The sequence below is a fragment of the Anser anser genome, assembly GCF_964211835.1.
Source record: "Anser anser genome assembly, chromosome: 3".
NCBI lineage: Eukaryota > Metazoa > Chordata > Aves > Anseriformes > Anatidae > Anser > Anser anser.
Genome location: NC_139722.1, coordinates 116,624,674 through 116,648,649, shown reverse-complemented (window position 1 = coordinate 116,648,649; position 23,976 = coordinate 116,624,674). Strand labels below are relative to the sequence as shown.

Here is a 23,976-nt window from a genome sequence, read left to right as displayed (position 1 = left end):
AAGAAAAAAGTGAAAGCCACACCTAATTGGAAAAACAAAACCAAATGTTATAAATGTTTTTGGGTCTTCAAACTTGTCTCACAAAGCCAAATGAGTTGACTCTTTAGTATACTGCAGCACAAGCTTTCCGGTGTATTTGCTTTAAGATTATTACTTCCTAAGAGAAAGACAGAAATTTTTGTGGTCTCAGACAGATGCATTTCTGATGTCTTGAATCGTCCATTACAGCTTGTTTGCTCTGAAGTTATTTTTGAAAAGATTAAGTTTAAAGAAGACTACAGAGCGTTTTATAAATAGCTGACAAAAGGTGCATTACAGTAACTATAAAAGAAAGAACATTGTTCGAGTCCTGAAATGCTCTAAACCTGTCTGACAATGTAGTGGATGTTCTTTCTTCTGAAAAGAATTGACGTAATTATTTTAAGTTCTTTTGTAACACTAGTGAAAACTTTTGAGGTTTAACAGGGAGCTCGATCGTGGCAGAGACGGTTGGAAAAACGTGGGGAACTGGCAACATTTTGGCATTTGCGTTGGGACGGAGGAATCAGATTTGGCCATGAGGAGTTACAAACCATATCCCACTTAACAGTTTCTTAGCAAATATTTGTTTGCTCTTCAGGCTTCATCCACTTGTGTTTCAGTGTGCAACACTGGCTTGCAGCAGCTGGATGTGCAGGAGGCACCATTCCCACCCCTTGAAAGCAAAACGAAAAGGTGATGTTACAGCTAAAAGATGGCCTGGGATGTGGGAGATTCAGCTGTGTGCCAACATGTCCCTTGTGCAAAAAGTGGAGTGGGGAGAACAAACTTCTTCCCTCTTGTCACTTGTCCTCCTGGCTTGGAGACGGGTGTTTTCGGGATGATCCTGTGGAAAGGGGTGGACAGGAGATGAGGAGAGGGAGGAGAGGGAGGGATAGCACACATAGGTAGAGATCTTGTGCTCCTCGAGATTGCTCAGGCATCATGCAGCCTTACAGCTACCTTGACCCCTTCAAATGCAACTCTCCCCACCCTTGCAGCTAATTCCCAGCTTTTTGACCCCGATCTCTGTAGTGAGCTGAGCTGCAACTCCAGAAACAAAGTCTGTCAAACCTGGCAGAGGACACAGCTGCACCTGAGGATCAGCTTCATGACTGGGGTAGGCTCAGTCTTTTGCGTCACTTATTTTTCAGGTCTGAAGGTATTTTCCTGGTTTATAGTGTTTGCTAATTTGGTTTGAGAGCGCACAATATGGTAAACTGCAGGATAGAGAGGATAGAGTATGTAATCCAGAAATCCATTTCAGGTTAGAGCCATAATTAGCTAATGTAAGATAATAAATAGCTACTAAAATCACATGAAAAATATGATAGTGCTATAAAGCCTGTTTTTATAATCCTGCTCCTCCCCTTTTCTGCCTCCTCCTCCTCCTCCTCTTCAGTGTAACAAGGACCGTAATAGGCTTCATGTATAAGTGCCTATTTTTATTAAAGACAAGTGTAATCTTTTGTAGTCCAAATGTCCCTATCATAAATGCTAACTGAGGAAAATATTAGGACTCATTTATTTATGAACCTGTTAATAATGAGGTGCAGTTATGAAAAAGGCTTTCTCAGCACAAAGCCTACTGAGCAAACAATGCACACTGGGGAGAAAGAGCTAGTTAGCCTTCCTGACTTAGATAAAGCTATGGAGAAATGACAAGTGCCAGTAATTAGCAAAGCCTCTTCAACAAGATAACCCTATACATCTTTGTCTATTTCAATCACCAAAGACTCCGATTCAGTGTAAAATTAAAGCTGGGATGCCATCAATTTCTGTTAACCTCTTTATATTGTTCTGTGTTCATGCATATGTGATAGATAGTTTTTGTCATTTTATTAAATGGTGACATCTCAGTATGCATGTGACTAAAACTGTTTTCTCCTTAGCAAAGTATTTTTAATCATCTCTCCATTGCCTTTATTAACTCAGTTCTTCTGAGTCCTATTTACTTTATTCTGCAGTATCGGCAGCCATTCTAGTGGGTGCAAATATTTGTGCCTGCTCCTTTTACAAGCAGTGTATCCGCGATTGAGAAGATTGTGCCCCTTCCTGTATTCATGTGAGCACATACGGTAGCTCTGCATACATCTGCTGGCCACCTGCAGAACGTCCCCTTTACTTCTCCTGGCACACAGCAAAATTTGATGGTTACAGGTACCAGCGGTCACAGGCAGGCCTCAAGTTTCAGTGAGCATGGCCTTCCCTCTCCACATGTCAGCTGTCCTTATTTTTTCAGAAGGACAGCCACGTTTGGTTTGGTGGTGTGGCTGCTCTTCACCTGCTTAGGACATGAGCAAGAGCCACTGAACTCAAGTGAAACGCTCGCATTGGCGTCATGGTCCTTTGTTCATCCTGAAAGCGGTCTGCATCCAGACTGCTTTTTTCCACCTTAAATGGCAAACCCAGTTTGTTGTTGTTGTTGTTGTTGTGTTGTTGTTTTGTTTTGTTTTGTTTCTCTCCCTGCAGGCTTCTAGTATTTGTGAGCTTGTACTCCCTAAATTTCTCTGTGACTTTCAGATAAGTCAGAAAACACATTCACCTGAAGCTTTGCAGGAAAAAAGGAGTTATAAATCAGCCCCATTTCCTTGACATCGGGGCAGGTTCACTGGGAATGCTCGCAGAGTTAGCACTACATGACCTGAGAAGTTGCATGTGGCTTTGGGTGTCATAACAAAAGTTCCTTTTGGCTCCATTCTCCTGCTCCATAATATCTTTTTACTTGTTTCAAGTACTTCGGGACTTGAGTTCTGAGGTTATTAATCTTCATCTGTGCTCTTTTTAAACTTTACTACTAGCACTTTTTTGCCTCAGATATGCTTTTATTCATTCTTTTCAGCAGCAATAACCTCTCATATTGGCCAAATTAGGAAATAATTGCAAATAATAGAGAATCCTTTTCCAGCGCTACAATAAAGGATTATATATGTACTGTGTGAGAGGGATGGCACAGAGTGTAAATACCAAAATATGGGCAAATAGGCAGAGAAGTGAAGTATGCTGTTTGGCGCTCAGTCTTTGTTTCTTCTTTGTGTTCAGAGCTGTTTCTCACCCTGCTGCAGAGGTGTGTCACACACGGTGGTTTGCAGAGGAAGGGAAGAGTAAGAGCCAATGTTGCACATTAGTTCATGCCATTGCCTGCAGGACTGCAGGTCTTCAGAAAAAAACTGTGTGGCGTCTTTTAGTCTTCTATGATAAAAAGAGAGATGCATGAATCGAGTTAAAAGTCGTTTGCCTTTTTTAAACAGAAACATCTGATCCATCTTGCTTTTGTTTATGTGGCCATGGTAGCCCTGGCTTGTTTCTGTTCAGTCAGTGGGGAGAAATTTTGCAAATTCCAGGAATTCCATCCCACTTTCAGTGTGCATTATTTCAGTTTTGGATTTTTATCCGTTGCTCTGAAACTCCCATTTGTCAAGGAGCTGAAACCAAGAGTATCTATCTGACTTGGATTACAAGTCACACATTACCAGCGGCCGATAATCCGATGCAGACGTTTGCAAGCAAGTAAAACTGTCTAATTTGGCTTCATGTTAGTAATTACTTTCCAGTAATGAATATATCTGTATTACTTGGTGTAGTTGTTGGTGCACTAAAAAAAAACCAAAAACCTACTCTCATACATAGGCATTTTGGGGATCAAAGCTCCTATGAACGTTATTCACAACATATAATTCTATCAGCTCTTGGGAAGAAAATATGGAGAACATTCATGTAATGCTGCCATCTCAGCTGGGGTGCAAGGAAATACGTTGACTGTAGCAGAGAGCAAAGCTCTCTTGGCGCTCTCATCACGTTAACACTTACCTTCCTTCCTTCCAGTCAACATTCTCTGAGCTGCTGCTTTCCATTGTTTTTTATTGTTCATGTGAATCAGAAAATAATATTTTTCCTCTCTAATTTAGGAGAAATTGTCATTGCCCACCTCCTGCTGAGGGAAAAAGTGCTAGAGCCTGTCTCCTATGAGCTCCTTCTCACTTCAAATGCAGGCTGCAATGGCTCCTTTGGAAATGTAACAGGCTATTATAGAAATATGTATTTACACAGTATTTTAAGATGCACATTATCCACCTGATAGACCATAACAGCTCACCATTACAGCCTATTGAATAAAACCTCTTTGCACCATTTTTTTCAAAGCAGATACTTTTTACATGATAAATCATGAATCTATTGCGTAGAAGTGCAAGTTCGTCATGTAGGACCATAGGTGGACACTATTTATCTTTATCCTGCTGTGATGGGAACTTCTAGCCCTGACCCTGCTCTGTAGAACCAATTATTCTGACCAGAGAGATGCAAATAAAAAATGAGAAAAAGGCTTTGTGAACATGAAAGGAAAAGTTGCAAAGTTTGTTTAATGGAGCACTTTTCGATCACAGAAGAGATCACGTGGCTGGATGCAGATGAACGAGTAATGTGGCTCAGGTGGAAATCCCCAGCCATACCACTTGTGCGCTGCTCTGCCACGTCCTGTCTGCGAACTGTAAAGCTTCTGGCAGTCTGAGCAAAGTGCTCTCTGGTACTGCCTTCCAGGACTCGTGTTGACCTCCCTCATCCCAAGGACCCGGGAGCATCGCTCCTGTTTAAGGAGTGCTCCTAAACTGGCTTTGCCTCCCACTCCTAGGGCCTTTCCTCCCCACCCCCCGCAGAGTCATTTTCCTTCTTTAGCTAGTGTCAGTATTAAAAGGGACCCCTCAATTCTGAAAATGTTTGCCTTTTCTGCCCAAACTTCCCCTGCCTGTTCAGCTCACTCCAGCTAATCCATACTTCAACAGTTTCTCTCATCTGGAAATTCACATTAGAAACTGCACTGCCCTAGGTGCCATCTCTCTCTTTGTCCGAGGATGCTCATTTTGAATAGATAATAATCAAAATTTAACAAGCCTCCCTTATTACCCTGGAGCTAGGCATAAGGACTCTTTCTGTCATCTCCTGTGAGTTCTGACTTAACAAGAACAAAAGACAACAGAGAAGGCCACAAGACCCCAACTTCAAAATGAAGCTTGCAGCCGAAGACTCGATGTCCCTGGTATCAAACAGACTGAGTAAGCTGCAAATAGACAAGATTCCCAACTTGTTACAAGATGAAATAGAGCCTAGCCCCTGTTGTGAAACAATTTTACATTGCAGATGTTCATGAATGCATGGAAAATGTGGTGACTTCAAATCTCTTTTCGTTCCCTATCTTCAGGATGTCAAAACTGATTTTTTTGAAGAAACTCTATAGTAGTTGGAGTTGACTCCTGAGAAGAGACTTGCATGTCTGGAACAAAAAAAGACTTCCAGCCAACTAAACAGAGTTGTCTTCTTCACTCCCACCATTCAAATTAAGCATACACAACAGAAATACCAAACAGGCATGGATTTTACATATCATGCCAATTCTGATCCGAAACAGTTTATTAATATAAATCACCTCCAAAAAAGGGCAAGATTTGAAAGGGAAACAAATAGCTGCCAAAAAGACTTACACACAGAGCCAGTGTCTAACACTAAACCTAGTGGAAATTATGTATTTCCACTCTTCATGAAGCAAAGCAGTGGGGAGTCAGTGCTTTGAACCATGCATGGGACACTTGCTGTGCATCCTCACTGGAAAGCATATGGTTTGAGAGGAAACAGAAACACCATCCAAAAAATCGCTGGTCTATAACCAACAGATCTGTAAATAGTCTAAACCCGTCCGTCACTCTGGGGACCGCAGGGCCCCGACTACTCTTTGCCATGCCTGTCCCCGACCTGGGGTGTCAGCTCCCACCCCCCGTGCACCTCTCCAACCTGAAGGAAATGGTTTGCAGGGGCAAATTCTCCCCATGGCTGCAGGGACGGCTGCCAGACTTGCTGTCATGCGGCAGACTGCCATCACTAGGGTTCTTGCGGATAAGCACCTACCCTTCCTGTTCCCGTCTGTCCCTGGGGGCTTCTAGCAGGGCTTTTAGGGTGTCCAGCCCGCGGATTGGAGCTCACCTTACATCTGTGGTTTCGTCTTGAGCGTCTCCTCTTAACTCTTCGCTCTTAACTCATTTGAGAGGCAAGACCAAGGAGTCAGAAGCTGTGGATTTCCATATTTCCTAGGTGTGTTTGGGAAAACCTCCCGCACTTTTAAAATAGTGTATTCGGTTTAATTTTCATTATTTTTAGATGTTAAATTTTAGATCAGTACAGTATGTCTTAAACTACTGTATTAGAATGCTGCTTGACTCGCTTCCAAATTGAAGACCTTTTAAAAAAATTGAAGCAGTCCAATAATTTTAAATCACTCTGCACTGTGCATTGCAATTTAAAATTATTGGAGTGCTTCAAATTTTTATAAGCCCTTGAATTTGGAAGTGATCAAGGTTCTGGGCATACTCAGTGTAGAGCAATTTAAAATTATAAGAGCTGTCAAATTTTTATATAAGCACTTCAGTTAGAAAAGGGATTTGGGTTCTGGGCATGTGCAAAGGGGAGCAATTTAAATTATTAAAGTGCTTCAATTTTTTTTCTAAGCACCTGATTTTGGAAGGGTTTGGGTTTGTGCAGCCTAAAATGACAACTTCCTTTGAGAGTTTCTTCTTAAAAAGAATTTCAATCTTGCAAACTAAAGTATTCTTTAAAACGTGAATTCACTGATACTTTAAAAACTGATTTGCACAGAGCTTGGTGCCCAGGACATCTAATTTTTTTTTTCCCCACTCATTTTGTCATTTCATTCTTTAAGGGACAAATTGATGTTATAGAAATAGCTGCCTCTTTTGGATTTTAAATTTTTTCCAACTGTTGCACTCATGGTGCAAAAAGAGTCGAAAAAGGAAAAAAACAGTGAGAAGAAACAAATGTTTTTTCCATGGACTATCTTGCCTGGCCAACAGAACTTATAGGGGACACAAAATTGAAACAATTTGTTATTAAATCTCATTATAATGTCTCTCAACACTCGAAATGAAAGCCATGTGATAGCTGATTGAATCAGAAGGAAGGAAGTTGGAAAGCAGCTTCATTTGCACACTTGTGCTCCCTACCAAAGCGATTCCTGCCGGGAGCCGTGCCGGGTTTGCCATCTTCACCCCGAATCCTGCACACAGCGTTTGGTCTGTGGGCAGGGTCTGGCTGAGGGTCACTCTTGCTGAGCTGCCAGGGGAGATGGGCAGGGGAGGTGAGCATGTGCTGGCTGCTCGGCTCACAGCTCTCTCTTCTTTCTACCTTAAAAACAGGGATTCACCATATAGGGTGGCTATCAGGGCACTTTGTTGGTGTGTAGAGGACACCCTGTACCTTCAGCCCAGTGTCTCAGGAGTACATGTAGGGTGGAATAGGGCACTTCATCAAACACCAGTTTGGTATTTTCTTCCCCTTGAATGCTTCTTTCACTTCTTACCATGGTGGTGATAGGTGTCTATTTGTAGTTCTTTCTTTCCTTGGAAAATGAAATTATTGAATAAAAAACAGTGATCGAATTAAATTGGGGCAAAGATACGGCAGAGGTGAAATTCAAAAGACGATATGTAATAATTGGTTTTAAAGCAGGAGCCAGATTAATCATATAGTCAGGAACAAAGGGAAAACTTTCTGAAAGCCCACTGTGTTTTTCAATTTTATTTTTTTGTTTTGAGAAAGGTGAATTCACAAAAATATGTATCTTTTTTCCTGCCATTAATTAACTACATCATCCTCTTGGGATGTGCAAACCAGTGGCATGGGACACCAAACCTACCTTCACTTGGTATAAATTCTTTGGGAGCGTGCTTTCATTGACTCCTTCTGGAAGTTCGCGGCTGCCACGTAGTCAGGACAAGCTCAGCTCTGCACAGTCCTTGGAGTGCAGAAGGGACCAGAGCGGCAGAGACATCGTGTGTGGCCGTGGCAGCGGCGACAAAGGGTTTTCTGGGGAGAGGTTGGTGGGTGTCAGCTCTGTGGCTCTCCCTGCTCTTTCTGTCCAGCTGTGGGTGCATGTGTTGGTTTGGTTAAAAGGGTGCCCGGGCAGAAGAGCTGTGTGGGCAGCTCCAGCCTGTTCAATAGGTGGCTGCCGGTGGGTCCACGCGGGCTGTGCCTGTGTCGGAGTACCCAGGTGCCAGGGTGTGCAAAGGCGGAGAGATATAAAGCTGGGTGTTAAGCACACAGAAAGACACTGGATCCGTATATCTGAATCCTGATTCTGACAAAATAGAGAGCGAATCGGCTCCCAGCCGCTGCTGCTGCCGACACACGTAGGAGCGCTGAGGCTGCCTTTCTTAAAGTTCCCGTCTCACCGATTCACTTCAGACGCTGTGAGCTCGAACCCTGCTTTTGGGCTGTATTCATGCTAATGTTGACAGTTTTTTCCTCCTTTGTTACGTTGTACAAACCAAATAGAAAGTGAGGTGAGCTTGTCTGAGCAGATGAAAGATGGCAAGAAATTGGCGCTTGGGGACCAGTGTCTTGGTGACATCGACTCTGCAGTCCTTTTTTTCTCTCTCTCTGGCTTCCCCTCTCCCTCTCATTCTCTCTGAAATGGTCTGTGCCTCCAGTAATTTACATAATACTCTTCTGACACCTTTACTTTAGTCATCAATCACGGTACCTTCTCTCAGTCTATCTTTTGTCTGAGCATGTCTCTTCTTTATCAGGCCATGCACAAAAGATTAATTTCACAGTTTTTCTCCCTTCTTTCTTTCCTTGCAAGATACAAAGCTCACGAAATGACAGAAGCAAGATAATGAAAACAACAATGCAAGCAATTTTTTTTTTTGTTCTTGCTGGTTGGATCTCAAGATACTTTTTTTAACCTCATTGTGTGCCATCTGTCTTAGAAAAGGTCTGCTCTGTATTTTTTAATACAATTCGGATACTGTTCTGAAGACTACCTGGGAAAAAAAATACATATTTTAATCAGGACATAGGTGTTGATTAAAAAAAAAAAAGGGATTTGCTGAACAATTAAAGCGAGGGGTCCATTTCTAATGGTGGCATGGGCTACTGCACAGTGCCCATGCCCCAATTAATATTAATGATCTCTTGTGCATAGCAAATTTATGGCATTTGATTGACTCACACAACTACACTTCAAGCTGTCATGTAAAGTGAAATATATGGGCACCATGGCCTAATTTGCATATGCATATGTTCTTAATATTAATTAGTCTAATGGATCTAAGGACCTGGAGATAATTTGAGTACTGGGAGAAGAGGAACAAACAAACAAAACAAAACTCACAGAAAACTGCTCTGGTAGGGGTTGGCCCTACAGTCAAATAACTCTCCCAAAATGCAAAATAATTGGCATGAATTTCTCCTTCTTCCCCATGTCTCCCACAGGACTGGATGAATTAAAATCTTATCCCTTATAATGCTTTGTTTTGGCTCTGACCCTGACATTTTAAAATTTGAAATATTTAACGTGGCAAATAGATTATAGAACTATATGCAGCTGAGTTGGAGTGCAGGCTTGTGGGCGTAGGTCAGGGCTATGAGATGCAGCCCCAGGAAGGGACTCTTCCTCCACCCACCTGTGTAATTCCCATTAGTGTGAGTGGTAACTGTGCAGGTTTATTGCGTTTATTATTATCTCCCCCCAGCTTAGCTCTGCACTTGCATCACCTGGGAGCAATGGGGCAGATTTCCAGAGTAAACAGCCATTTTTGATTAATAGGCATTGTTTTTCCAAAGTTGGTGAGAACTCACTTTTTTCAGTGCTCTGAGGAACAAGAGGTGCCAGAGTGTGGAAGCAAGGAGGCGTCAGGGTAGGCCTTCCTTTTTGATTCTTGTCATGCATGGGAGGGCTGAGGTCCTAATCCTGGATGCATTCCTATCTCTACGTCTCATCTGTGCGCTAACCAACTTTACATTTTCCCAGTGCCAGAACCAGAGAGCTGAACGCAAGTGAGTGGACCAGGCAGGCTTACCCTTGGTGTACAGGATCACTAACTTCATGTGCCCGCATTCATTATTAGTGCTGGTCATTTCATAGTCACAGCAAGGAGCCTGTAACAAATCACCACCACTCTGCCTAGTTCTCTCTTGCACATTAAGCAAGAGGAGTTAGGGGAGTTCCTCCTTCCTGGGTGTTGAAGCCATTCTACAAACCTGCACCTTTTTTCCAGCAGGAAAAGCGGGTGGGCTCAGCCCAGTGCCAGCGGCCAGAGACTGACAGAGGCTCTCTGCCCAAAGACAGTGTGCTTCAGAGCTGGGAAACAGGTTAACGCCATTCTTGATGTCAGGGCTGTGCTGGGGCCTCAGCCCTGGAGCTGGTGCCGGGCTTGCCTGGCTTGTTTCATGTAGGAAAGCAAATGCCCCACGCAGCCTCAGCCCATTTCCAGCGTGCAAAAATGTAATGAATCTGTAAGTTGCTGATTGCCTTTATGAGGTGCTAAGCACCGATGGCTGCCTGATACCAGCCAGGAGAGTGTCGGCTCTTGGCTGGATCAGGGCTGCAGTGAGTTGTTCTATAGAAAGAAATGGCCTTCCTGTATGAAGGCATCACTTATATATGGAATATATATAACAAAACCTGGAAAGCCTCTAGTCACTCATTTTAGCTGCTAAAATGCCTTTAGGCCAACATTCCTGCTGTGAAAGGGGTTATGGACATGTCATATGGGGGTCATCAGTGAAAAATATACCCAACTTTTGTTATTCTTAAGTCTAAATCAAAAACCTCTTTTCACAATCCACTAAGGGACGATTTACTAGAGAGTAGAATGTGGTATCAATTATTTCTGTGGGCATCCTTTTTGTTATAAGAAGCAAAGAGGATTGCTTGAGAGTCAATAGCATGACTCCATCTCAGATTACTAAATAATGAAATGCTAAACTTGGCCTAGAGTAAGGACTATTGCTGTCTCAAAGGGACCAGAGGCTTCAATTAAATCAGAGGACAGTGTTCAATGAATGAGAAAAGGATGCTTAAGGTACGATGACATATTACCGGATTTTACATTTAATTGCAGTGCTTTGTTCTTTTAATAAAAGCACAAGAGCACTGGATCTCCATTATGGTCATCTGGTGGCATTGTTCGCTGTGGACAGTTTATTGTAATTTATTGGCTATGTTTAATCCCTCTATTTTTCATATAAATGAATTCTGTCTTCTTTTTTTTATGAATTTTCTCTGCTTTTTAAAAAAAGCACCTAATAGTTATTTACACACAAAAGAGCTTTTCCCCTGAAATACTCAACAGTGTAAGAAAAAACGCACCCAGCTTAGTATGAAACTGTAACAAAAGCGAGGGCTTCTGCCCAGAAGCGTGTAATTCTGCATCACCCACGCGGGTATGGCCACTTGCAGAGCACGGGGTGGCCCCTGGGGCTGCGTGGGGCGCGTCTGGCACGCGCTCTGCAGCCGGGGAGGCTGCAAAGGCTGTGAGCTCCCAAGAGCCTGGTACACAGCAGAAGATGGGGAACAGCGCTCCTGGCTTTCTTCCCCTGAGATGGCCTCGTTTGTTCCTCAAGGCCCTGTGCTGCTCGGCTTTCCCATGCTCAGGCCACAGGCATGGGGGGGTCCTTGTGTGGGGCGGCTTTCTGGGCTTCTGCTCTGGGAGAAACTGGCTGACCCCCCTGCGCCCAGAGGTGGGTTTCAGCCTTTCTGCTCTGGGCCCTGGGATAACGTACAACACATGGTGGTAGTTTAGCCGGAAAACCACAGGAGCATGTGTATGTAATTATACATGTGTGTGTGCACACATGCATGCATGTCTAGATGTATTTATAGTTTTATGTATGCGTATATAGATAACATATTTATTTAAAATGTGAATTCATAATTGTTTTTAAAAGGTTGTAAGGCAAATACCTCCTTTTAGATTTCTTGCTCCAACATGTCATTGCTGTGATTGTCTCCTTTGATCACGTCAATCGTATCCCTTTGTATATATATATGAAATAATATATATACGTATGATGAAATCATTGGTGACTTAACTAACGTAACCTGATTCATCACAGCACCACCGCAGTTATAGTCAGCTTAGGAAAACAGAAGTTGAGAGACACAATTATTCAGATTCTCATGTATATTTTTAGAGTTGTTTTTTTCTTTTTTTAGTTTCACTGAAAGGTCCTTGTGCGGGAGACGGACTCTTAAATGCTGCCTAAATACAGTGTGCATCAAGCAGAGGCTGGGGAGACAGTCTGTCTTCAGCCCTGGACAGCGCGTGTCTGGTTTTGGGCAAGATCCTCCCTGGGACAGGGTCGCTGGGAGCAGTTCAGATTCCTGTTTAAACAGGTTGGGTGTCTTGCTTTCATTTCTGCCTGGTTTCAGCTCGCCTCATGTCAGAGCCTGTGTCTGGGAAGGTGACGGGTCGGTGAGCACGCTGGAGTGAGCCAACCCTCAGAAGTGGCGATACAAAATGAAGGGAGAGCAGCTCTGCCAAAACTGCTGCCTGGGGCTTCTGGTGGGGGGAGCTGTGAGCTGCACTGGCTGCTGGGGAGAAATTTCACGATGGTTTTATCTGGCGGGTTTCTTCAGTAGGTTTCTGAACAGAGTGTGCACTGCTTTTAATGGCCTGCAGTATCTAATTTTTATAACATCATTTAGCCATGTGACAGCGTCAGAGTAATGAATTCGGAAAGTGCGTGGTGAGGACTGTCTGTGTGAGTGGGTGCGCTCGTTGCTTAACTCCCTATTGATCGCCCTGGGCAGCGGATGAGCAAGCGAGTGCCTCCCCAAAGGGTGCTGCATGTCCCAGGGTCCTTAAGGCACTTGATTGTTCGGGTTTGGGACTGGGACCACACTTTGCAATCGCAGCTTTTCAGTGCTTTGCTCATATGGGGGCAGCTCTGCTGGAGAGGATGGTGTCTGGGAGCTCCCGGGATCCCCTCGGTGGGCAGCTGAGCTCGTGGGGTGCTGCCCTGCCCGTGCTGTGTGGGGCAGAGCTCCAGCTGTGAGCCGGGCAGTCGGCTCGCCAAACACCCTGTATTTGTCATAGCTGCTTCTTGCAGGGGCTAATGCAATGTGACTCTGTCGTATGCATATTTGTAAATTACCATATGATGAATATGGGGCCGTACCACGGCAAACCCTTCCTCTTGACAAAGTGCCGTGCCTATTCCCAGTTCTCCCCGGCCTCTGTTTTTGTTAATTTTACACTGAAGGATCAACAAGCCCAGGATGCACGCGTGCATCCATCTCTCTCCCTCTCAAAGGAAATTAGTGCTTTCCTGTCACTGCAGGTGATATGAGAAGGGGAGGAAGTACACAAACTGATTTATCTGGAGCTGTCAGCTGTTTTGAGGATGTTGACTACTGAGGGTGTCAGCTCCTCCTCAGTAGTTGGTTGACTCTGAAGAAGACCCCATTCCTCATTAAAAGAGCACTGAGCTGCACTTGAAAGTGACTTTCCCACTTGTTCTCCTCTCACAAACATCACAATAACAGATTCGCTGTTTAAAGTGGCATGATCTTCGTGCCAGGCCCAGGCAGCTTTGTGAAATACACCTCTGCAGCTCTTGGTAGCATCGGTACCATCCATGCAAAATTCATTTGCGGTATAAACTAGAGGCTATCATCGCAGATGACAGTTATAGCAAATCAGAGCGCTGTGTACAGTTTCATCCTTTATTCGCATTATGTATCATAATAAACGTCGTCCTAGCAACACAGTTTGTTGAGAGTCAAACACAGTATCCCACAACACCCCACCATGTGTGAGTGTGAGAAATGGCGCTGTAAGAGCTGGTACGACCCGAGAATGAATTGGTGCTTCCTACCCCCCTTTTGGAGGACTCTTTCCTCCTCCCAGCACCTCAGCGAGGCAGCCTGTGTGCACTGGGGTCCCTGCTGCACACCGACCCGCACGGCAGCGAGCCTGAGCAGCAGCACCACAGGGACGCCGGGTCGGAATGCATCATGACTCGAAATCAGAAGGCTTGAGGAAGATGGAGTGTTGCATGGGTAAATTGAGAAATATTGGGGAAGAATTATTAGCCAAGTGCAAGACTATATCTTCCTTCTTTTTAATAAGTGCTTAGAGAAAAAGCACTACGAAAGTATTGAAGGTAGAAAGGACGAAAAGTATTAATTTAAAAATATATGTCTTTGGTATAGAATTTCACTCAGAACTAAGAGAGATGTTTCCTGAGCAGAGTCAGGCATGATTCACATAACATTTTCCCTGCCCCTGGGGAATGTCGTCTCCTTCTGATGTCTCCATTTACAGGAAAGGTACGGCACAGGCTGCCACACCAAAGGGCTGAGTTCACTTTCAGACCCTAACACGTGCTCGCTCTGTGCGATACAGCAGCCTATTTACTCTAATCCTTGCCCTGACTGCAGCTAAACAATGTGCTTTTCCTTATCCCTGGTCGTGACAGCCCTTGCTCGTGTGCTCCATGTCTGGGAGAAGCTGTGCCTCCCGGGGTGCTGGTCAGCCCGTGGCAGGGCTGCCGGTTCCTCGGCAGTGAAGCCCTCAGCTGGGCCCAGCGGCACACCGTGCACATTATGTGTTTCCACTGTTAGAAGGACTGTGAGCAAGAGGAGAGAGAGGAGAGACTCCAGCTGCCATCTGAGGTGCCTCCTCTGGTAGGAGCGAGTGGAGATCACAGCTCATGAATTCCCTTGCGTGGAGTGAAGCTTTTCCAGGATGAAGCACTTCTATCAGAAGACCTGGAATCTTTTTTTCTCCTATTATTTTGAATAAAAATGCCACTTGGCTTTCTCTCTGTGATGAGAATATGGTAATTAATAGGCTGCCAGAAATGAAGAAACACCTTGCAAAGTCAAGCTAAGGGTTGGAGTTGCACCCAATTTCTGAACGAGGCTGCAACCACTTTCACAGTGAACCTGACCTGGTCTGTAGTTTGGCAGTTTAAAGGTAACAGAGCCAGTATGACTTGAACGCTAAAGGATATAGAAGTCAATGCTTCCCGGACAAATTATTATTATTTTCCTCGGATTCATGGTGAAAATTGGCCATTAGCTGAACCCGTATGAAAAGAAAGAAGATTTCTACAGCCTCCCCAGTACACGTGTGGTTTCTAATGCAGCCTTCAGTAGCAGGAGTGACACCTCCAGACAACCACCATCACTAAAGAGAGTCAAATTCTTAGGGATGTAACTGTAAGTAGGGCTAGGTCATTGATGACAGAGTAGCCTCCCTTACTCAGTGCAGTTGGGAAGGAGGCAGAAAGTACTGAATTGCCCCACTGGACATTAACAGAAGTGCAACCACAATTATCTCAACAAGACAGACTTGTTAATACAAGCAACAAGTCCTAAACCACCCTTTTAGCTTCTAAATCACAAAGATTTCCCACCTTTGGGGATGCATAGCTCTCCTTGGGAGAGGAGACAACATAGGTACCTTATGGGTTCAGCCTTTACACAAAGCAAAGCGTAGCATCAAGCAAAAGCCTGAGATGGTAAAATCTGGGCCTCAGTCCAGAGCAGAGCCTCTCCAACCTGTCAAGTGGTTTATGTCCTGTCTGGAGGTGCCAAAAAACAAGACCATCCAGGAGTCATCCTCAGAGTTCAAATCTGGTTCCACACACAGAATACACAGAAGTCTGGATTCAGAGGCTGGTTTAGGGCTCAGCTCTGCACAATTCATTGCCGTGGAGCAGTTCTGTAAGGCAAAATGATTTATCCCAGTTTTTAAAGTGCATGCAGGTTTTGGTACTACAGCTGAAAAGACAGTTGGGGTCCTGTGGGCGGGAACTTGGAGAAAAACTGAAAAAAAGCCGCCCTGGTTATTAATCAGAATTTTGTATACTTTTCAATTTGCTTCTCCAGGACTGATTCCACTGCACAATAATTAAAAAGAAACCCGTGCTGACGGTGGTGCCCCCCCGCCAGTGGAGCGGTGCCTGGCTGATCCCATTGTCTGCACCCTGAATGCTGAGCCTACAGTTAATAATTAGTTAGCAGCGCTTAAATGAAATCGCACAACCGATTCTCTGGTACACTGGCAGAGGCGGTGGCTGAGCCAGCCAGGACTTTGTCATCTTGGCAGGGAGAGGGAGCACTCGGTGCCATCCCACAGCCAACGTGCTGTGCCGGGGAGCTGGCGGAGCCCGGTGGAGGGGTGCCGGCAGGAGGGGAAGGGAAGGCTTTTGCCATCTTCTAGGAAAAAAAAAAAAGAAAAGAAAAGAAAATGGACTCGTTTTTGGAAGGCAGGTTTCGTGGAGATGTCTCTCAGGTTCATATTTATTGTTTATTGCCCGTAAAACTGTGTTTCTATGCTTCACAAAGCCATCATTTCGATGTAGTCTGCCTAGCCTGAAATGATAAATGAAAGCAATGAAGGGAGAGGAAGGGTATTCGGGTGATTAAAACTCTGGATTTGACTTGAGAAAGTAGATTTCAGCTCCGTCTCTGCCACCAACTTTTGGGTGACTTTTGACTAATCGTTTAATCTCTTTGGACTTATGTGAGATGGGGAGGATGATTTTTCCCTTTTTTTTTCTTTTTTTTTTTTCCTTTCCTTGTCTGGTTAGGCTGTCCAAATCTTCCCGTTGGGGACCCTTTTTACTGTGGTCACAGAGTGTGACCAAAATGGGATACCACTGTAATTTAAATATTCCCAGTATTTTAACAACATGTTTGTGGATATAAAGGGAAAATAGTAGAGTAATTAGAAAGGATGTGAATAATGAGAGTGCCCATAGCGGCACATACTGAACCTCAGACAAATCCGTTTCTGATTGGAGCGGGTTTATTTCCCTCACTGATGATTGAAATTAATATAGGCTGTTATTTTATGGAGGTACTCATAAACTGGAGGAAATCTGATGGCCTCTGGATGTAAAAGGTCAGAACAGATGATCTAATAGTCCTTGTTAACCTTAAAACTGTGAAGGAAAATGAAGGTCTTTTCTATTATTTTTTATCACAGTTAGATAGGAAATGGAATGATGGGTGGTAAAGCTAAACCCCAGACTCAGATGCTCCCCGTTTCTGTCCCCATCTCTTTGCTCATTCCTGTGCCTGTAGGTTTCCAGCTGTGGGCCACATCTCCTAGAGCATCTGTGAGCCACCTCTCTAAAGGGTGCCTGAAAGGCAACCGAAAAAAGCCTTTTGTCAGGAGGCTTTAATTCCCTACTACAGGCAATCGTATCTCCACTGGAAGTGTTAGGGGTCCATAAATCAAAAAATGGTTGAAAACCTCTGCCCTCATCTTTGCCAGCAGTTAAAGACAGCTCACTCCCGGCACATTCATGTGCCCATCTTGATTTCTCAAGCCTGTTCCTACAGCTGAACAGGGCACTTCTTGTCACCGCTGTCAGAACAGCCTGTGGCCCTCTTCGAATTTTCTTGTTTTGTGCTTACCCTACAATTAAGTGTCCTTAAGTGACAAATATATAAAGACCTTAATATACAGCACCATTGCATACCAGATACACAAGTGCACCTTGGTATGAGCACTTTACAGACAAAGAAACCTAATCACTCATCAGCACTATTGTTTTTCCTGCATGTGTGGTCTGGATCAAGGGCTCACATGCCTTTGGCAGAGGTGTGATTACCTCGGGGGTTTGGAGGTACTGCTCTGGCCAGGAGCCCTCCTCGCCACTCCCCTTAGGGTCTGCCACCACAGCCAGCCAGCAAAGGAGGTCCCTGAGGAACCCGTGGCTCCCTGCGATATCGCATTGTGGGCATCCTCTCTTTGCAAGGGTGATGTCACGGTCCGGGTGTGATTGCATGGCCGGAGCGCTGTCAGGATATGTGGCATGGAGAGGAAAGGTGCCCAACCCAGACCAGGCAGCACGTTTGGTCCTTCCAAAGTCGAGGCAGCACCAGATCGTGGTGCTCAGCAGTCCTCCACAGACCTCTACTGTGAATTTGTCTAATCGCGTTTCAAATCCATTTATATTCCTGGCCTTTGCAACATGCTGTGCAGCAAGTTGCATAATTTAGTTATTCTTTGTAAAAGTGTTTCTTATGGGCTATTTTAAACCTGCTGCCTTGTAATTGGGTGCACCCTAGTTCTTATGCTGTGAGAAATAATGACTAATTCTTTTCTATTTGCTTTCCCTATACTGTTCATAATTTTATAGACTTTATTGTGTGTCCTCTGATTTTTCCTGTATCATTTTGTAGCTTGAAGGGCTACATTTTTTACAGAAGTCAGCACAATGGGAGATAAGTAGAGGATTTGGTGTGTTATTGCAGACATCCTGAAATATAGAAGAAAAATTGATCATCAGCTGAACCAAAAATGAAATTCTGGACTTTTTCTGATTAAAAAGAAAAAAAAAAAAAGAAAAAAAAAAGAAAAAAACCATAAAAGGCCAGTTTAACATTCAACATTGGTTTCAGAGTTTTATTTCAACATTGACCTCTTTGGTTTTTATGCAAGTCAGCAATTAAAGGATACCACAGTAGAAAAGAGAATTCATATGAAAGGCTTGAGACATTTTTGCTTTGAAAGTTTCAAAATGTTTGCATACTTCTTTGAAATTTCCCTTCTCAACTTGTCCATTCAGTCAAATCAAAATTTAAGCTATCAGCAAGTCTGAACATTTTTCACCCAAGAGGCTTGTTTTAACCCAGGTGTAAAGAGAAATTCTCATGAAAAATTCGATCTAAAACCACATAAAAACCCTCTCCTAATATGAATCCGTCAAAGATCTAATGCCAGACAGATTTCCCACGGATTTTATTTTATGTGTGCTAAACACTCCAGAAAACAAAGCCTATCCAGAAATGCGAATCTGAGGGCTGTTTAATACTGTAGATTTTCCCCTTGTATAACAACTATGTAAACAGGCATGCTAACTGACATCGGATGCGACACTGTGAATTTGTGAGTAGTGTTCAATAGCCATCATAATTTCTCATTTTGCTGCTTTTGGTTGCTTAGGCTAGTAGTCATATGTAGGAGGACAGAATAGAGAATGCAGGGTGGACTAACTCCAACCTACCCGAAGTTTATTGTTTTTCCCTGCTGGTGAATTTTGTCTGGATTTTCTCACCTTATTGAGCTCAGGTCTTTGTTCCTTTACTCACGTTTTATAACAGGAACAAACTAATTAATCTCTTTGCCAAAGAAAGGCAGGCATGTGCTTGTTCCCACCTGAGATTTGCTGGGGGTGAATTCCTCGCTGTGGTGCTGTTGAGGCCCTGGAAGAGTACAGGAGTGGGTCTGCCTGCTCCTGATGTCTGCTGGAGCTGGGTTGTCTGTCTGTCTTGAGGTCCTTTTGGGGACCCAAGAGGGTAACACTCACTGGCTGGTCATTTGTGCCGTGTGTGGCAATCGGAGCCCCGGGTGCCAGGAAGATTTCTCCTCCGCAGCACAATACTGTCATGGATAGTTTTATGGTTGACCGTGACTGCACAGGTTAGTTCTAGGTGATCTAAACAAGCTTTTGTTTCCTTCCCATCACTGTAGTGTTGGATTCAATTTTAGTCTTTGTTATAAGTCTGCCTAAAACCTGATTTTTGAGAAATTTATTTTAAAATTCACTCAAAACAAATACATAGGCTTTGCTGAAATATGCAGTATCCAGTAGGAAATACCTTATATAGTATGCTTGACTTATTTAGAGTAAATCTAGTTAGATAAAGATGCATTTTAATATACAAATTATATTTGTTTTTAAGCTACAGTATTCTATCCGGACTCCGCCTGCTTCCATTTTTTTAACCATTAATCTTGCTTTTGCCACTAATCCTTTCTTTGCTACAATGAGCTTTCACTGAGTGCGTGTGGGGAGGGAAAGCCCTATTAGATTATAACATTTTATGAGTTGTCAACGATATAATGACATTAGCCACCTGACTTAGAAGTAAAAACCTTTGCGGTGTCACATAACAGGTTAGAATGGGCTGGTAAGCCCTTGTGAAATAAACAAGGTAGAAAAAAATCCTCCAAAATGTATATTTAAATGGATGGATATAACCCCTCCCTGCTTATTAGAGCACCGAGGGCACTTTAAATATTTTGTACATATATATCTTTATGTATATATAGAATACGTACAGATAGGTGCACACGAATACATACATACACACATGCATAGACATACAAGTCTTTCAAAATCAGAAAGGTCTCAAATTTAATTGGAATGGAAAATGCTAACTAATTGGCATCCAAATTTGATTTGCTGTAGAAACCTCATATTTGTTTGAAACACAACACTGTGTCTTGGAACACAAGCCCAGTCCTTCAAAAATCATACACGAGAACTGTGGAAGAATCAATTAAAGTTGATTTGGCAGATCTGCTTTTGACAAATATAAAGAAATCTCTGATTAGGCTGAGAAGAAAAGAATCCCTCTTTCGTGCTCTCTCTATTCTCTCCCTCTTTAAAGGCAGTAGATGTCAGAAGGGGGTGGGTAGTGATATGCAAAACACGGCCTCCATAACCAAAGTAGCCTGCAAAATTAGGTGTCAGCATGCAAAGCTTATTGATGTATGAATGCGGAAAATGAAAGCCGGCAGTAGACAGACGGGGCTAAAGGTGAGACAGCCACAGTGAAAGCAGCTGTACATCTACGTCAAGGTGTTGCTATATGAGCCTGCTTTTTTCTGGAGGGCCACAGCCTAACAAGCTGTGCCTGGCCATAAAATGATGAAACAATACAATGTAGGCACACACTGTGTGAATACCAAATAAATTGACTCGGACCCCCCCACACCCCTTCAAAGTAGGCCTGTGTATTCATTAATAAATTCATATTCTGAGTTTTCAATAAAAGAAGAAAATGCAGTGTAAACTGGAGTTACTTAGTGACACCCAGCTCATTGCTTTTTATTGTTGCTTGCAGCTACGAAGCTTTCGCTGTGCACTAGTAGAATTTATTACTGTCTGTCTTTGTGGCAAGTTGGCGAAGTGAGCCTTTTGAAGAAAATTGACCCACACTTCATGAATATGATGAAAAATGCCAATAACACTACAAAGACAAAGCTCTTGACATTAGTGTGCAAAGAACTAAGAGACAGTAATGAAAGTATTGCAATTACAAATCATATCCCTCCTCCCCGGCCGAGGGTGCAAGCTTTTGGGGACCGCTGAGGAGCCCCGATACCCCGCTGGATGTGGGGTGGGATGAAGAGTGGGGGAGGATGGGTGCCGTTTCACCGCCTTGCCCCCTCCCCATCCTCCGTGCTTTGAAGGAGGAAAGGGGTGAGAAGAGAAAAGCAGGCAAAGTGCTTAATCCAGCAAGGATTTCCCTCCGAGAAGGTTGCCCCTTCTTCTCGCTGAGCCTGCATGTAGAGGCAGAGTGGTCTCGTTGCTAAGGCACAGGACTGGGAGCCGCGCGGTCTAGCTTGCGTTCCAGCCTTCTGCCACTCTCTTCCTTATATGCTCCTGGACACAATGCACTGTGAGGCTCTGTGCCTCAGTTTCCCTCTCTGTACAATAGTTGTTTTCTTCTATGCTTTATGAACGTAGCCTACTTTGACTGGAATTTCCTTCAAGCCACCTCGCTCTGCTTTCCTGTATGCACCCCTCCTCTCTTTTGGTATTGCAGTAATCATAATAATTGGGATAAAAATTACCATTTTGCAAGCAGGAGGGTCTGCCTCACAGGCTCTGTCCCAGCAAAGTGAAAGAGAAAGGAGGAAGCAATGTGACATGCAGAAGATCTCTCTTCAAGTCTTTCCCTGGCAATAAGCAACTTGATCAGTGAAAAAATATAAGAAACAAATAGGACAGGTTTTTTTTTTTTCCCACTAGCTGATGAAGCACTAGAACAAAGCAACTTCAAGGCAGGAAGAGTAAAAGCTAAGAGAACTGAGCTGTGAAAAAAAAAAAAAAAGGCAACAAAAGGTTATTTAGCCCTATGTTGAACATTTGCCACTTTCTGAACTTATTATTCATCAATCAAATTTTCCGTCACCAAGATAAACTGTAAGTGCCAAGTGTTTTGTTTATGCATTCTGCTCTTATATTTATTGTGAAGAGACCTGCTAAAAATCAAATAAAAAGCAAGCATACTATCTACTAAATTTGTATGTGACAGTCGTAGGTATATCTTGCCACATTGCAGTACTGGTGCCAGAACAAATCAGTTCAGCTTTGCTGTTCTCATGCTCCTCTTTCCACTTGTAGGAGATGACACTTGTAAATTAAGGCAAACCATGACTGAGTTTCCTCTGTGACATGTGGCCACTGATGAGATAATCATGAAGTCAGCTGGAGCAATTCTGCAGGTCTGTCTGAGCTGCTCTGCACCCAAATACAGGCTGTCCGGGAACTCCGCTTCGATCTGACTCTGTCAGACCTGTGCCACCTGTGGATCCAGGCTGCTTTGGGAACATGCGGGGCTTCAGAAATGAAGACACTCCGCTGGACCTCATGCAAGACCCTTCTGCTTTGGATATTGAGTGTTGCAACATGTACAAGTTGTCTGCTGCATTTGTCAGTGTCCTTGCATCGCTCATTTTGAGGCACAAAAGGGTCTCTTGGGATTGCTGTTAGCTGGCTGCAGAGCATGACAGTGGAGTGAGGACTAAGCCCTTATTCTCAAAACTAGCTGTTTTGTTGCCAACCTGTCACATGTGATTTTCCCTGCTTGTTCAGATGTCATCAGCAAGGCCATGGCAAGACCCCAAGGTCTCTGTTGCTGGCTGTGGGCCTTTAACACCCATGACTTGAATGGAGTAGAAGACAACCGATTAAACCATCTTACAATCGTATTACAATGAGGAGCTGAATCAGTGCTGATTTCCCATTCCTGCGCCTGCTGTTCCTAGATGCATTCCCTGTACTTAATGAGCAGAAGCTCAGATGTGCCTTAATCTCTCTCCCTTCTCTTTCCTGATACTGGGGTTTCTGACATGATACCCACAGGACACACGACAGGTTTCAGCAGCTTGACACCTCTTTGGTATGTGTGAAGATACAGATAAATCCATGAAGCATATCTAGTGTCTTTAGCATCTGGACCATCCCTTTTCTCATGGAGTGTGGTCATTTCTCTGTCCTGGTCATGAGAAAGACCCACCACATCTGAGGAGCTGTAGCAGGTGGCTGTATTAGTGCCCCTGGTGGCTGAATCCATCCATGGGGTGTCCTCCTCAGAGACACCATGCACCCAGTAGGAGGAAATGACTGTCATTTAGGAGAACTAAGCTGGACATGATACTATTTTCCATGTCTTATGAATCACTTAAAGTTTTATGGTACATTATGAGGAGAAAAGAGACAGAAAAGGAGAGTAAAGAAGCATGCAAACAGGAGAAGCAGCCACTGTGTAATAGGTGAAAAAATAACAAAATGGACTGATTATGTCTGAACATCCATCTTTCCGAAGCAATTACAGATTATAAATCATTGCTTGTGTTATTTGGCTTTGAAAACAAGGCTGATGCAGAAGCCTCAAGAGGAAAATGTGAGACCACCACATAGATCAGAATGATACCACTGTAAAGAACAAAGGGACGCAGCCAGAGGGAGCGAGCAGACTGCCCAGCTATAAAAAGCAGCGTTGAAATCCAGAGGAAAGTTTCATCAAAGGCTGGCTTAAGTGCAAAGGTTCAGACCTGACTAAGGAGCAGCTCATTTTTTGTTGCTCTAGAGCAAGACCTGTCTCCTAAGATCTGAGTGAGTGAATGAATGTTGTTCTCTTGCTCAGCTGAATGAGGCAGTGGCACAGTCTGGCCACAGATGGGGAATCTCACAAGTAAAGATGAAGCCATTAGATAACATATTGGAGTGGCTCTATTGAACAGGCTGAATGCCTGTTTGGTTAAAAAAAAAAATGCAAAAAAAAGGAGGGGAGAAGAAAACACTGTGTAATTATACAGCCTCCCAGTTCTTACCTTCCCACTCCTTTTTTCTGTGGCCATCCGCATTAGATGTCTACACTTCTCAGAGCATTTTGTGGCTTGCTCCTCTGGCTAATGAGCGCTGTCCCATACCCATTAAATAACCTTCCACACTAAGCTCTGTGGGTGCAGGTTTCACAGTGGGACACTGAAGTTGGGGCACTCCTTGCTGCTGCTGGAGGTGTGGACCAACCCTGGTGAGCCAATCCCCAGACCAAATTATTTGTTCACTGTGTCCACGTAACTTGCCAAAAGTACAAATAGATAATATTTATTTGGCATAATTGTT

The 23,976-nt window shown here is 43.7% G+C and overlaps 1 protein-coding gene across 9 annotated transcripts in view; it reads left to right on the top strand.

Annotated features, from left to right (window-relative positions):
• Positions 1-23,976, top strand: part of LOC310896863 (uncharacterized protein) — a 202,306-nt gene that overhangs the window by 157,736 nt on the left and 20,594 nt on the right. Inside the window, exon 1 of one of the 9 annotated variants that reach the window (XR_014581875.1) lies at positions 12,218-19,253. The exons of the other annotated variants lie outside the window; for them this stretch is intronic. The gene's annotated coding sequence lies outside the window, so the exon portion shown is untranslated. Of the gene's footprint in view, positions 1-12,217; positions 19,254-23,976 lie in introns of those variants that run through there. 9 annotated transcript variants of the gene reach the window in all.